The 12,590-nt window shown below is 60.7% G+C and overlaps 1 protein-coding gene across 2 annotated transcripts in view; it reads left to right on the forward strand.

The window, feature by feature from the left end:
- The window catches only part of GRINA (glutamate ionotropic receptor NMDA type subunit associated protein 1), a 99,551-nt gene that overhangs the window by 43,977 nt on the left and 42,984 nt on the right, over window positions 1-12,590 (forward strand). The window lies entirely within an intron of this gene.

The raw sequence follows: 12,590 nt of genomic DNA on the forward strand, positions 1-12,590 counted from the left end.
TATCCTCTGGAGATGGCCCCTGTCTTTCTCCAGGTGGAGGGATCGCCCCCTTGTATCCTCTGGAGATGGCCGCTGACTTTCTCCAGGTGGAGGGAGCGCCCCCTTGTATCCTCTGGAGATGGCCCCTGTCTTTCTCCAGGTGGAGGGAGCGCCCCCTTGTATCCTCTGGAGATGGCCCCTGACTTTCTCCAGGTGGAGGGAGCGCCCCCTTGTATCCTCTGGAGATGGCCCCTGTCTTTCTCCAGGTGGAGGGATCGCCCCCTTGTATCCTCTGGAGATGGCCCCTGTCTTTCTCCAGGTGGAGGGAGTGCCCCCTTGTATCCTCTGGAGATGGCCCCTGACTTTCTCCAGGTGGTAGGGATCCCCCCTTGTATCCTCTGGAGATGGCACCTGTCTTTCTCCAGGTGGAGGGAGCGCCCCCTTGTATCCTCTGGAGATGGCACCTGTCTTTCTCCAGGTGGAGGGAGCGCCCCCTTGTATCCTCTGGAGATGGCACCTGTCTTTCTCCAGGTGGAGGGAGCGCCCCCTTGTATCCTCTGGAGATGGCACCTGTCTATCTCCAGGTGGAGGGAGCGCACCCTTGTATCCTCTGGAGATGGCACCTGTCTTTCTCCAGGTGGAGGGAGCGCCCCCTTGTATCCTCTGGAGATGGCCCCTGTCTTTCTCCAGGTGGAGGGATCCCCCCTTGTATCCTCTGGAGATGGCACCTGTCTATCTCCAGGTGGAGGGATCGCCCCCTTGTATCCTCTGGGGATGGCCCCTGTCTTTCTCCAGGTGGAGGGATCGCCCCCTTGTATCCTCTGGAGATGGCACCTGTCTATCTCCAGGTGGAGGGAGCGCACCCTTGTATCCTCTGGAGATGGCACCTGTCTTTCTCCAGGTGGAGGGAGCGCACCCTTGTATCCTCTGGGGATGGCCCCTGTCTTTCTCCAGGTGGAGGGATCGCCCCCTTGTATCCTCTGGGGATGGCCCCTGTCTTTCTCCAGGTGGAGGGAGTGCCCCCTTGTATCCTCTGGAGATGGCCCCTGACTTTCTCCAGGTGGAGGGATCGCCCCCTTGTATCCTCTGGAGATGGCCCCTGTCTTTCTCCAGGTGGAGGGATCGCCCCCTTGTATCCTCTGGAGATGGCCCCTGTCTTTCTCCAGGTGGAGGGATCGCCCCCTTGTATCCTCTGGAGATGGCCCCTGTCTTTCTCCAGGTGGAGGGAGCGCCCCCTTGTATCCTCTGGAGATGGCACCGGTCTTTCTCCAGGTGGAGGGAGCGCCCCCTTGTATCCTCTGGAGATGGCCCCTGTCTTTCTCCAGGTGGAGGGATCCCCCCTTGTATCCTCTGGAGATGGCCCCTGTCTTTCTCCAGGTGGAGGGATCGCCCCCTTGTATCCTCTGGAGATGGCCCCTGTCTTTCTCCAGGTGGAGGGAGCGCCCCCTTGTATCCTCTGGAGATGGCACCGGTCTTTCTCCAGGTGGAGGGAGCGCCCCCTTGTATCCTCTGGAGATGGCCCCTGTCTTTCTCCAGGTGGAGGGATCCCCCCTTGTATCCTCTGGAGATGGCCCCTGTCTTTCTCCAGGTGGAGGGAGCGCCCCCTTGTATCCTCTGGAGATGGCCCCTGTCTTTCTCCAGGTGGAGGGATCCCCCCTTGTATCCTCTGGAGATGGCCCCTGTCTTTCTCCAGGTGGAGGGAGCGCCCCCTTGTATCCTCTGGAGATGGCCCCTGTCTTTCTCCAGGTGGAGGGATCGCCCCCTTGTATCCTCTGGAGATGGCCCCTGACTTTCTCCAGGTGGAGGGAGGGCCTCCTTGTATCCTCTGGAGATGGCCCCTGTCTTTCTCCAGGTGGAGGGATCGCCCCCTTGTATCCTCTGGAGATGGCCCCTGTCTTTCTCCAGGTGGAGGGAGCGCCCCCTTGTATCCTCTGGAGATGGCCCCTGTCTTTCTCCAGGTGGAGGGATCGCCCCCTTGTATCCTCTGGAGATGGCCCCTGTCTTTCTCCAGGTGGAGGGATCCCCCCTTGTATCCTCTGGAGATGGCCCCTGTCTTTCTCCAGGTGGAGGGAGCGCCCCCTTGTATCCTCTGGAGATGGCCCCTGTCTTTCTCCAGGTGGAGGGATCGCCCCCTTGTATCCTCTGGAGATGGCCCCTGACTTTCTCCAGGTGGAGGGAGGGCCTCCTTGTATCCTCTGGAGATGGCCCCTGTCTTTCTCCAGGTGGAGGGATCGCCCCCTTGTATCCTCTGGAGATGGCCCCTGTCTTTCTCCAGGTGGAGGGAGCGCCCCCTTGTATCCTCTGGAGATGGCACCTGTCTTTCTCCAGGTGGAGGGAGCGCCCCCTTGTATCCTCTGGAGATGGCACCTGTCTTTCTCCAGGTGGAGGGAGCGCCCCCTTGTATCCTCTGGAGATGGCACCTGTCTTTCTCCAGGTGGAGGGATTCCCCCTTGTATCCTCTGGAGATGGCCCCTGTCTTTCTCCAGGTGGAGGGAGCGCACCCTTGTATCCTCTGGAGATGGCCCCTGTCTTTCTCCAGGTGGAGGGAGCGCCCCCTTGTATCCTCTGGAGATCGCCCCTGTCTTTCTCCAGGTGGAGGGAGCGCACCCTTGTATCCTCTGGAGATGGCCCCTGTCTTTCTCCAGGTGGAGGGATCCCCCCCTTGTATCCTCTGGAGATGGCCCCTGTCTTTCTCCAGGTGGAGGGATCCCCCCTTGTATCCTCTGGAGATGGCCCCTGTCTTTCTCCAGGTGGAGGGAGCGCCCCCTTGTATCCTCTGGAGATGGCCCCTGTCTTTCTCCAGGTGGAGGGAGCGCCCCCTTGTAACCTCTGGAGATTGCCCCTGTCTTTCTCCAGGTGGAGGGATCGCCCCCTTGTATCCTCTGGAGATGGCACCTGTCTTTCTCCAGGTGGAGGGATCCCCCCTTGTATCCTCTGGAGATGGCACCTGTCTTTCTCCAGGTGGAGGGAGCGCCCCCTTGTAACCTCTGGAGATTGCCCCTGTCTTTCTCCAGGTGGAGGGAGCGCCCCCTTGTATCCTCTGGAGATGGCACCTGTCTTTCTCCAGGTGGAGGGATCGCCCCCTTGTATCCTCTGGAGATGGCCCCTGTCTTTCTCCAGGTGGAGGGAGCGCCCCCTTGTATCCTCTGGAGATGGCCCTTGTCTTTCTCCAGGTGGAGGGATCCCCCCTTGTATCCTCTGGAGATGGCACCTGTCTTTCTCCAGGTGGAGGGAGCGCCCCCTTGTAACCTCTGGAGATTGCCCCTGTCTTTCTCCAGGTGGAGGGAGCGCCCCCTTGTATCCTCTGGAGATGGCACCTGTCTTTCTCCAGGTGGAGGGATCGCCCCCTTGTATCCTCTGGAGATGGCACCTGTCTTTCTCCAGGTGGAGGGAGCGCCCCCTTGTAACCTCTGGAGATTGCCCCTGTCTTTCTCCAGGTGGAGGGAGCGCCCCCTTGTATCCTCTGGAGATGGCACCTGTCTTTCTCCAGGTGGAGGGAGCGCCCCCTTGTATCCTCTGGAGATGGCCCTTGTCTTTCTCCAGGTGGAGGGAGCGCCCCCTTGTATCCTCTGGAGATGGCACCTGTCTTTCTCCAGGTGGAGGGAGCGCCCCCTTGTATCCTCTGGAGATGGCCCCTGACTTTCTCCAGGTGGAGGGAGCGCCTCCTTGTATCCTCTGGAGATGGCACCGGTCTTTCTCCAGGTGGAGGGAGCGCACCCTTGTATCCTCTGGAGATGGCACCTGTCTTTCTCCAGGTGGAGGGATCCCCCCCTTGTATCCTCTGGAGATGGCACCTGTCTTTCTCCAGGTGGAGGGAGCGCCCCCTTGTATCCTCTGGAGATGGCACCTGTCTTTCTCCAGGTGGAGGGAGCGCCCCCTTGTATCCTCTGGAGATGGCACCGGTCTTTCTCCAGGTGGAGGGAGCGCACCCTTGTATCCTCTGGAGATGGCCCCTGTCTTTCTCCAGGTGGAGGGAGCGCCCCCTTGTATCCTCTGGAGATGGCACCTGTCTTTCTCCAGGTGGAGGGAGCGCCCCCTTGTATCCTCTGGAGATGGCCCCTGTCTTTCTCCAGGTGGAGGGAGCGCCCCCTTGTATCCTCTGGAGATGGCCCCTGTCTTTCTCCAGGTGGAGGGAGCGCACCCTTGTATCCTCTGGAGATGGCCCCTGACTTTCTCCAGGTGGAGGGAGCGCCCCCTTGTATCCTCTGGAGATGGCCCCTGACTTTCTCCAGGTGGAGGGATCCCCCCTTGTATCCTCTGGAGATGGCACCTGTCTTTCTCCAGGTGGAGGGAGCGCCCCCTTGTATCCTCTGGAGATGGCCCTTGTCTTTCTCCAGGTGGAGGGAGCGCCCCCTTGTATCCTCTGGAGATGGCACCTGTCTTTCTCCAGGTGGAGGGAGCGCCCCCTTGTATCCTCTGGAGATGGCCCCTGTCTTTCTCCAGGTGGAGGGAGCGCACCCTTGTATCCTCTGGAGATGGCCCCTGTCTTTCTCCAGGTGGAGGGAGCGCACCCTTGTATCCTCTGGAGATGGCCCCTGACTTTCTCCAGGTGGAGGGAGCGCCCCCTTGTATCCTCTGGAGATGGCCCCTGACTTTCTCCAGGTGGAGGGATCCCCCCTTGTATCCTCTGGAGATGGCACCTGTCTTTCTCCAGGTGGAGGGAGCGCCCCCTTGTATCCTCTGGAGATGGCCCTTGTCTTTCTCCAGGTGGAGGGAGCGCCCCCTTGTATCCTCTGGAGATGGCCCCTGTCTTTCTCCAGGTGGAGGGAGCGCCCCCTTGTATCCTCTGGAGATGGCACCTGTCTTTCTCCAGGTGGAGGGAGCGCCCCCTTGTATCCTCTGGAGATGGCACCTGTCTTTCTCCAGGTGGAGGGAGCGCCCCCTTGTAACCTCTGGAGATTGCCCCTGTCTTTCTCCAGGTGGAGGGAGCGCCCCCTTGTAACCTCTGGAGATGGCCCCTGACTTTCTCCAGGTGGAGGGATCCCCCCTTGTATCCTCTGGAGATGGCCCCTGTCTTTCTCCAGGTGGAGGGAGCGCCCCCTTGTATCCTCTGGAGATGGCCCCTGTCTTTCTCCAGGTGGAGGGAGCGCACCCTTGTATCCTCAGGAGATGGCACCGGTCTTTCTCCAGGTGGAGGGAGCGCCCCCTTGTATCCTCTGGAGATGGCACCTGTCTTTCTCCAGGTGGAGGGAGCGCACCCTTGTATCCTCTGGAGATGGCCCCTGTCTTTCTCCAGGTGGAGGGAGCGCCCCCTTGTATCCTCTGGAGATGGCACCTGTCTTTCTCCAGGTGGAGGGAGCGCCTCCTTGTATCCTCTGGAGATGGCCCCTGTCTTTCTCCAGGTGGAGGGATCCCCCCTTGTATCCTCTGGAGATGGCCCCTGTCTTTCTCCAGGTGGAGGGAGCGCCCCCTTGTATCCTCTGGAGATGGCACCTGTCTTTCTCCAGGTGGAGGGAGCGCCCCCTTGTATCCTCTGGAGATGGCCCCTGTCTTTCTCCAGGTGGAGGGATCCCCCCTTGTATCCTCTGGAGATGGCCCCTGTCTTTCTCCAGGTGGAGGGAGCGCCCCCTTGTATCCTCTGGAGATGGCCCCTGACTTTCTCCAGGTGGAGGGAGCGCACCCTTGTATCCTCAGGAGATGGCACCGGTCTTTCTCCAGGTGGAGGGAGCGCCCCCTTGTATCCTCTGGAGATGGCACCTGTCTTTCTCCAGGTGGAGGGAGCGCCCCCTTGTATCCTCTGGAGATGGCCCCTGACTTTCTCCAGGTGGAGGGAGCGCACCCTTGTATCCTCAGGAGATGGCACCGGTCTTTCTCCAGGTGGAGGGAGCGCCCCCTTGTATCCTCTGGAGATGGCACCTGTCTTTCTCCAGGTGGAGGGAGCGCCCCCTTGTATCCTCTGGAGATGGCCCTTGTCTTTCTCCAGGTGGAGGGAGCGCACCCTTGTATCCTCTGGAGATGGCCCCTGTCTTTCTCCAGGTGGAGGGAGCGCCCCCTTGTATCCTCTGGAGATGGCCCCTGTCTTTCTCCAGGTGGAGGGAGCGCCCCCTTGTATCCTCTGGAGATGGCCCCTGTCTTTCTCCAGGTGGAGGGATCGCCCCCTTGTATCCTCTGGAGATGGCCCCTGTCTTTCTCCAGGTGGAGGGAGCGCCCCCTTGTATCCTCTGGAGATGGCACCTGTCTTTCTCCAGGTGGAGGGAGCGCCCCCTTGTATCCTCTGGAGATGGCCCCTGTCTTTCTCCAGGTGGAGGGATCCCCCCTTGTATCCTCTGGAGATGGCCCCTGTCTTTCTCCAGGTGGAGGGATCCCCCCTTGTATCCTCTGGAGATGGCCCCTGTCTTTCTCCAGGTGGAGGGATCGCCCCCTTGTATCCTCTGGAGATGGCCCCTGTCTTTCTCCAGGTGGAGGGAGTGCCCCCTTGTATCCTCTGGAGATGGCCCCTGACTTTCTCCAGGTGGAGGGAGCGCCCCCTTGTATCCTCTGGAGATGGCACCTGTCTTTCTCCAGGTGGAGGGATCGCCCCCTTGTATCCTCTGGAGATGGCCCCTGTCTTTCTCCAGGTGGAGGGAGCGCCCCCTTGTATCCTCTGGAGATGGCCCCTGACTTTCTCCAGGTGGAGGGAGCGCCCCCTTGTATCCTCTGGAGATGGCCCCTGTCATTCTCCAGGTGGAGGGAGCGCCCCCTTGTATCCTCTGGAGATGGCCCCTGTCTTTCTCCAGGTGGAGGGATCGCCCCCTTGTATCCTCTGGAGATGGCCCCTGTCTTTCTCCAGGTGGAGGGAGCGCACCCTTGTATCCTCTGGAGATGGCCCCTGTCTTTCTCCAGGTGGAGGGATCGCCCCCTTGTATCCTCTGGAGATGGCCCCTGACTTTCTCCAGGTGGAGGGAGCGCCTCCTTATATCCTCTGGAGATGGCCCCTGTCTTTCTCCAGGTGGAGGGAGCGCCCCCTTGTATCCTCTGGAGATGGCCCCTGTCTTTCTCCAGGTGGAGGGAGCGCACCCTTGTATCCTCAGGAGATGGCACCGGTCTTTCTCCAGGTGGAGGGAGCGCCCCCTTGTATCCTCTGGAGATGGCCCCTGTCTTTCTCCAGGTGGAGGGAGCGCCCCCTTGTATCCTCTGGAGATGGCACCTGTCTTTCTCCAGGTGGAGGGAGCGCCCCCTTGTATCCTCTGGAGATGGCACCTGTCTTTCTCCAGGTGGAGGGAGCGCCCCCTTGTATCCTCTGGAGATGGCCCCTGTCTTTCTCCAGGTGGAGGGATCCCCCCCTTGTATCCTCAGGAGATGGCACCGGTCTTTCTCCAGGTGGAGGGAGCGCCCCCTTGTATCCTCTGGAGATGGCACCTGTCTTTCTCCAGGTGGAGGGAGCGCCCCCTTGTATCCTCTGGAGATGGCCCCTGTCTTTCTCCAGGTGGAGGGAGCGCCCCCTTGTATCCTCTGGAGATGGCCCCTGTCTTTCTCCAGGTGGAGGGATCCCCCCTTGTATCCTCTGGAGATGGCCCCTGACTTTCTCCAGGTGGAGGGAGCGCACCCTTGTATCCTCTGGAGATGGCCCCTGTCTTTCTCCAGGTGGAGGGAGCGCACCCTTGTATCCTCTGGAGATGGCCCCTGTCTTTCTCCAGGTGGAGGGAGCGCCCCCTTGTATCCTCTGGAGATGGCCCCTGTCTTTCTCCAGGTGGAGGGAGCGCCCCCTTGTAACCTCTGGAGATTGCCCCTGTCTTTCTCCAGGTGGAGGGAGCGCCCCCTTGTATCCTCTGGAGATGGCACCTGTCTTTCTCCAGGTGGAGGGAGCGCCCCCTTGTAACCTCTGGAGATTGCCCCTGTCTTTCTCCAGGTGGAGGGAGCGCCCCCTTGTATCCTCTGGAGATGGCCCCTGTCTTTCTCCAGGTGGAGGGAGCGCCCCCTTGTATCCTCTGGAGATGGCCCCTGTCTTTCTCCAGGTGGAGGGAGCGCCCCCTTGTATCCTCTGGAGATGGCCCCTGTCTTTCTCCAGGTGGAGGGAGCGCCCCCTTGTATCCTCTGGAGATGGCACCTGTCTTTCTCCAGGTGGAGGGAGCGCCCCCTTGTATCCTCTGGAGATGGCACCTGTCTTTCTCCAGGTGGAGGGAGCGCACCCTTGTATCCTCTGGAGATGGCACCGGTCTTTCTCCAGGTGGAGGGAGCGCCCCCTTGTATCCTCTGGAGATGGCCCCTGTCTTTCTCCAGGTGGAGGGATCGCCCCCTTGTATCCTCTGGAGATGGCCCCTGTCTTTCTCCAGGTGGAGGGATCGCACCCTTGTATCCTCTGGAGATGGCACCTGTCTTTCTCCAGGTGGAGGGAGCGCACCCTTGTATCCTCTGGAGATGGCACCGGTCTTTCTCCAGGTGGAGGGAGCGCCCCCTTGTATCCTCTGGAGATGGCCCCTGTCTTTCTCCAGGTGGAGGGATCGCCCCCTTGTATCCTCTGGAGATGGCCCCTGTCTTTCTCCAGGTGGAGGGAGCGCCCCCTTGTATCCTCTGGAGATGGCCCCTGTCTTTCTCCAGGTGGAGGGATCGCCCCCTTGTATCCTCTGGAGATGGCCCCTGTCTTTCTCCAGGTGGAGGGAGCTCCCCCTTGTATCCTCTGGAGATGGCCCCTGTCTTTCTCCAGGTGGAGGGAGCGCCCCCTTGTATCCTCTGGAGATGGCCCCTGTCTTTCTCCAGGTGGAGGGATCCCCCCTTGTATCCTCTGGAGATGGCACCTGTCTTTCTCCAGGTGGAGGGAGCGCCCCCTTGTATCCTCTGGAGATGGCCCCTGTCTTTCTCCAGGTGGAGGGAGCGCCCCCTTGTATCCTCTGGAGGGGCCCCTGTCTTTCTCTAGGTGGAGGGAGCGCCCCCTTGTATCCTCTGGAGATGGCACCTGTCTTTCTCCAGGTGGAGGGAGCGCCCCCTTGTATCCTCTGGAGATGGCCCCTGACTTTCTCCAGGTGGAGGGAGCGCCCCCTTGTATCCTCTGGAGATGGCCCCTGTCTTTCTCCAGGTGGAGGGATCGCCCCCTTGTATCCTCTGGAGATGGCCCCTGTCTTTCTCCAGGTGGAGGGAGCGCCCCCTTGTATCCTCTGGAGATGGCCCCTGTCTTTCTCCAGGTGGAGGGAGCGCACCCTTGTATCCTCTGGAGATGGCCCCTGTCTTTCTCCAGGTGGAGGGAGCGCCCCCTTGTATCCTCTGGAGATGGCCCCTGACTTTTTCCAGGTGGAGGGAGCGCCCCCTTGTATCCTCTGGAGATGGCCCCTGTCTTTCTCCAGGTGGAGGGAGCGCCCCCTTGTATCCTCTGGAGATGGCCCCTGTCTTTCTCCAGGTGGAGGGAGCGCCCCCTTGTAACCTCTGAAGATTGCCCCTGTCTTTCTCCAGGTGGAGGGAGCGCCCCCTTGTATCCTCTGGAGATGGCCCCTGTCTTTCTCCAGGTGGAGGGATCCCCCCTTGTATCCTCTGGAGATTGCCCCTGTCTTTCTCCAGGTGGAGGGATCGCCCCCTTGTATCCTCTGGAGATGGCCCCTGTCTTTCTCCAGGTGGAGGGATCGCCCCCTTGTATCCTCTGGAGATTGCCCCTGTCTTTCTCCAGGTGGAGGGAGCGCACCCTTGTATCCTCTGGAGATGGCCCCTGTCTTTCTCCAGGTGGAGGGATCGCCCCCTTGTATCCTCTGGAGATGGCACCTGTCTTTCTCCAGGTGGAGGGAGCGCCCCCTTGTATCCTCTGGAGATTGCCCCTGTCTTTCTCCAGGTGGAGGGAGCGCCCCCTTGTATCCTCTGGAGATGGCCCCTGTCTTTCTCCAGGTGGAGGGAGCGCACCCTTGTATCCTCTGGAGATGGCCCCTGTCTTTCTCCAGGTGGAGGGAGCGCCCCCTTGTATCCTCTGGAGATGGCCCCTGTCTTTCTCCAGGTGGAGGGAGCGCACCCTTGTATCCTCTGGAGATGGCCCCTGTCTTTCTCCAGGTGGAGGGAGCGCCCCCTTGTATCCTCTGGAGATGGCCCCTGTCTTTCTCCAGGTGGAGGGAGCGCCCCCTTGTATCCTCTGGAGATGGCCCCTGACTTTCTCCAGGTGGAGGGAGCGCCCCCTTGTATCCTCTGGAGATGGCCCCTGTCTTTCTCCAGGTGGAGGGAGCGCACCCTTGTATCCTCTGGAGATGGCACCTGTCTTTCTCCAGGTGGAGGGATCGCACCCTTGTATCCTCTGGAGATGGCCCCTGACTTTCTCCAGGTGGAGGGAGCGCCCCCTTGTATCCTCTGGAGATGGCACCTGTCTTTCTCCAGGTGGAGGGAGCGCACCCTTGTATCCTCTGGAGATGGCCCCTGACTTTCTCCAGGTGGAGGGATCGCACCCTTGTATCCTCTGGAGATGGCCCCTGACTTTCTCCAGGTGGAGGGAGCGCCCCCTTGTATCCTCTGGAGATGGCCCCTGTCTTTCTCCAGGTGGAGGGATCCCCCCTTGTATCCTCTGGAGATTGCCCCTGTCTTTCTCCAGGTGGAGGGAGCGCCCCCTTGTATCCTCTGGAGATGGCCCCTGTCTTTCTCCAGGTGGAGGGAGCGCCCCCTTGTATCCTCTGGAGATGGCCCCTGACTTTCTCCAGGTGGAGGGATCCCCCCTTGTATCCTCTGGAGATGGCCCCTGTCTTTCTCCAGGTGGAGGGATCCCCCCTTGTATCCTCTGGAGATGGCCCCTGTCTTTCTCCAGGTGGAGGGAGCGCACCCTTGTATCCTCTGGAGATGGCCCCTGTCTTTCTCCAGGTGGAGGGATCCCCCCTTGTATCCTCTGGAGATGGCCCTTGTCTTTCTCCAGGTGGAGGGAGCGCCCCCTTGTATCCTCTGGAGATGGCCCCTGACTTTTTCCAGGTGGAGGGAGCGCACCCTTGTGTCCTCTGGAGATGGCCCCTGTCTTTCTCCAGGTGGAGGGAGCGCCCCCTTGTATCCTCTGGAGATGGCCCCTGTCTTTCTCCAGGTGGAGGGAGCGCCCCCTTGTATCCTCTGGAGATGGCCCCTGTCTTTCTCCAGGTGGAGGGAGCGCCCCCTTGTATCCTCTGGAGATGGCACCTGTCTTTCTCCAGGTGGAGGGATCGCACCCTTGTATCCTCTGGAGATGGCCCTTGTCTTTCTCCAGGTGGAGGGAGCGCCCCCTTGTATCCTCTGGAGATGGCCCCTGTCTTTCTCCAGGTGGAGGGAGCGCCCCCTTGTATCCTCTGGAGATGGCCGTTGTCTTTCTCCAGGTGGAGGGATCCCCCCTTGTATCCTCTGGAGATGGCCCCTGTCTTTCTCCAGGTGGAGGGAGCGCCCCCTTGTATCCTCTGGAGATGGCCCCTGTCTTTCTCCAGGTGGAGGGAGGGCCCCCTTGTATCCTCTGGAGATGGCCCCTGACTTTCTCCAGGTGGAGGGAGCGCCCCCTTGTAACCTCTGGAGATTGCCCCTGTCTTTCTCCAGGTGGAGGGAGCGCCCCCTTGTATCCTCTGGAGATGGCCCCTGTCTTTCTCCAGGTGGAGGGAGCGCCCCCTTGTATCCTCTGGAGATGGCCCTTGTCTTTCTCCAGGTGGAGGGAGCGCCCCCTTGTATCCTCTGGAGATGGCACCTGTCTTTCTCCAGGTGGAGGGAGCGCCCCCTTGTATCCTCTGGAGATGGCCTCTGTCTTTCTCCAGGTGGAGGGAGCGCCCCCTTGTATCCTCTGGAGATGGCCCTTGTCTTTCTCCAGGTGGAGGGAGCGCACCCTTGTATCCTCTGGAGATGGCCCCTGTCTTTCTCCAGGTGGAGGGAGCGCCCCCTTGTATCCTCTGGAGATGGCCCCTGTCTTTCTCCAGGTGGAGGGAGCGCCCCCTTGTATCCTCTGGAGATGGCCCCTGTCTTTCTCCAGGTGGAGGGAGCGCCCCCTTGTATCCTCTGGAGATGGCCCCTGTCTTTCTCCAGGTGGAGGGAGTGCCCCCTTGTATCCTCTGGAGATGGCCCCTGACTTTCTCCAGGTGGAGGGAGCGCCTCCTTGTATCCTCTGGAGATGGCCCCTGTCTTTCTCCAGGTGGAGGGAGCGCCCCCTTGTATCCTCTGGAGATGGCCCCTGTCTTTCTCCAGGTGGAGGGAGCGCCCCCTTGTATCCTCTGGAGATGGCCCCTGTCTTTCTCCAGGTGGAGGGAGCGCACCCTTGTATCCTCAGGAGATGGCACCGGTCTTTCTCCAGGTGGAGGGAGCGCCCCCTTGTATCCTCTGGAGATGGCACCTGTCTTTCTCCAGGTGGAGGGAGCGCACCCTTGTATCCTCTGGAGATGGCCCCTGTCTTTCTCCAGGTGGAGGGAGCGCCCCCTTGTATCCTCTGGAGATGGCACCTGTCTTTCTCCAGGTGGAGGGATCCCCCCTTGTATCCTCTGGAGATGGCCCCTGTCTTTCTCCAGGTGGAGGGATCGCCCCCTTGTATCCTCTGGAGATGGCACCTGTCTATCTCCAGGTGGAGGGAGTGCCCCCTTGTATCCTCTGGAGATGGCCCCTGTCTTTCTCCAGGTGGAGGGAGCGCCCCCTTGTATCCTCTGGAGATGGCACCTGTCTTTCTCCAGGTGGAGGGATCGCCCCCTTGTATCCTCTGGAGATGGCACCTGTCTTTCTCCAGGTGGAGGGAGCGCCCCCTTGTA

This window comes from Ranitomeya variabilis, chromosome 6, assembly GCF_051348905.1.
Source record: "Ranitomeya variabilis isolate aRanVar5 chromosome 6, aRanVar5.hap1, whole genome shotgun sequence".
Lineage (NCBI taxonomy): Eukaryota > Metazoa > Chordata > Amphibia > Anura > Dendrobatidae > Ranitomeya > Ranitomeya variabilis.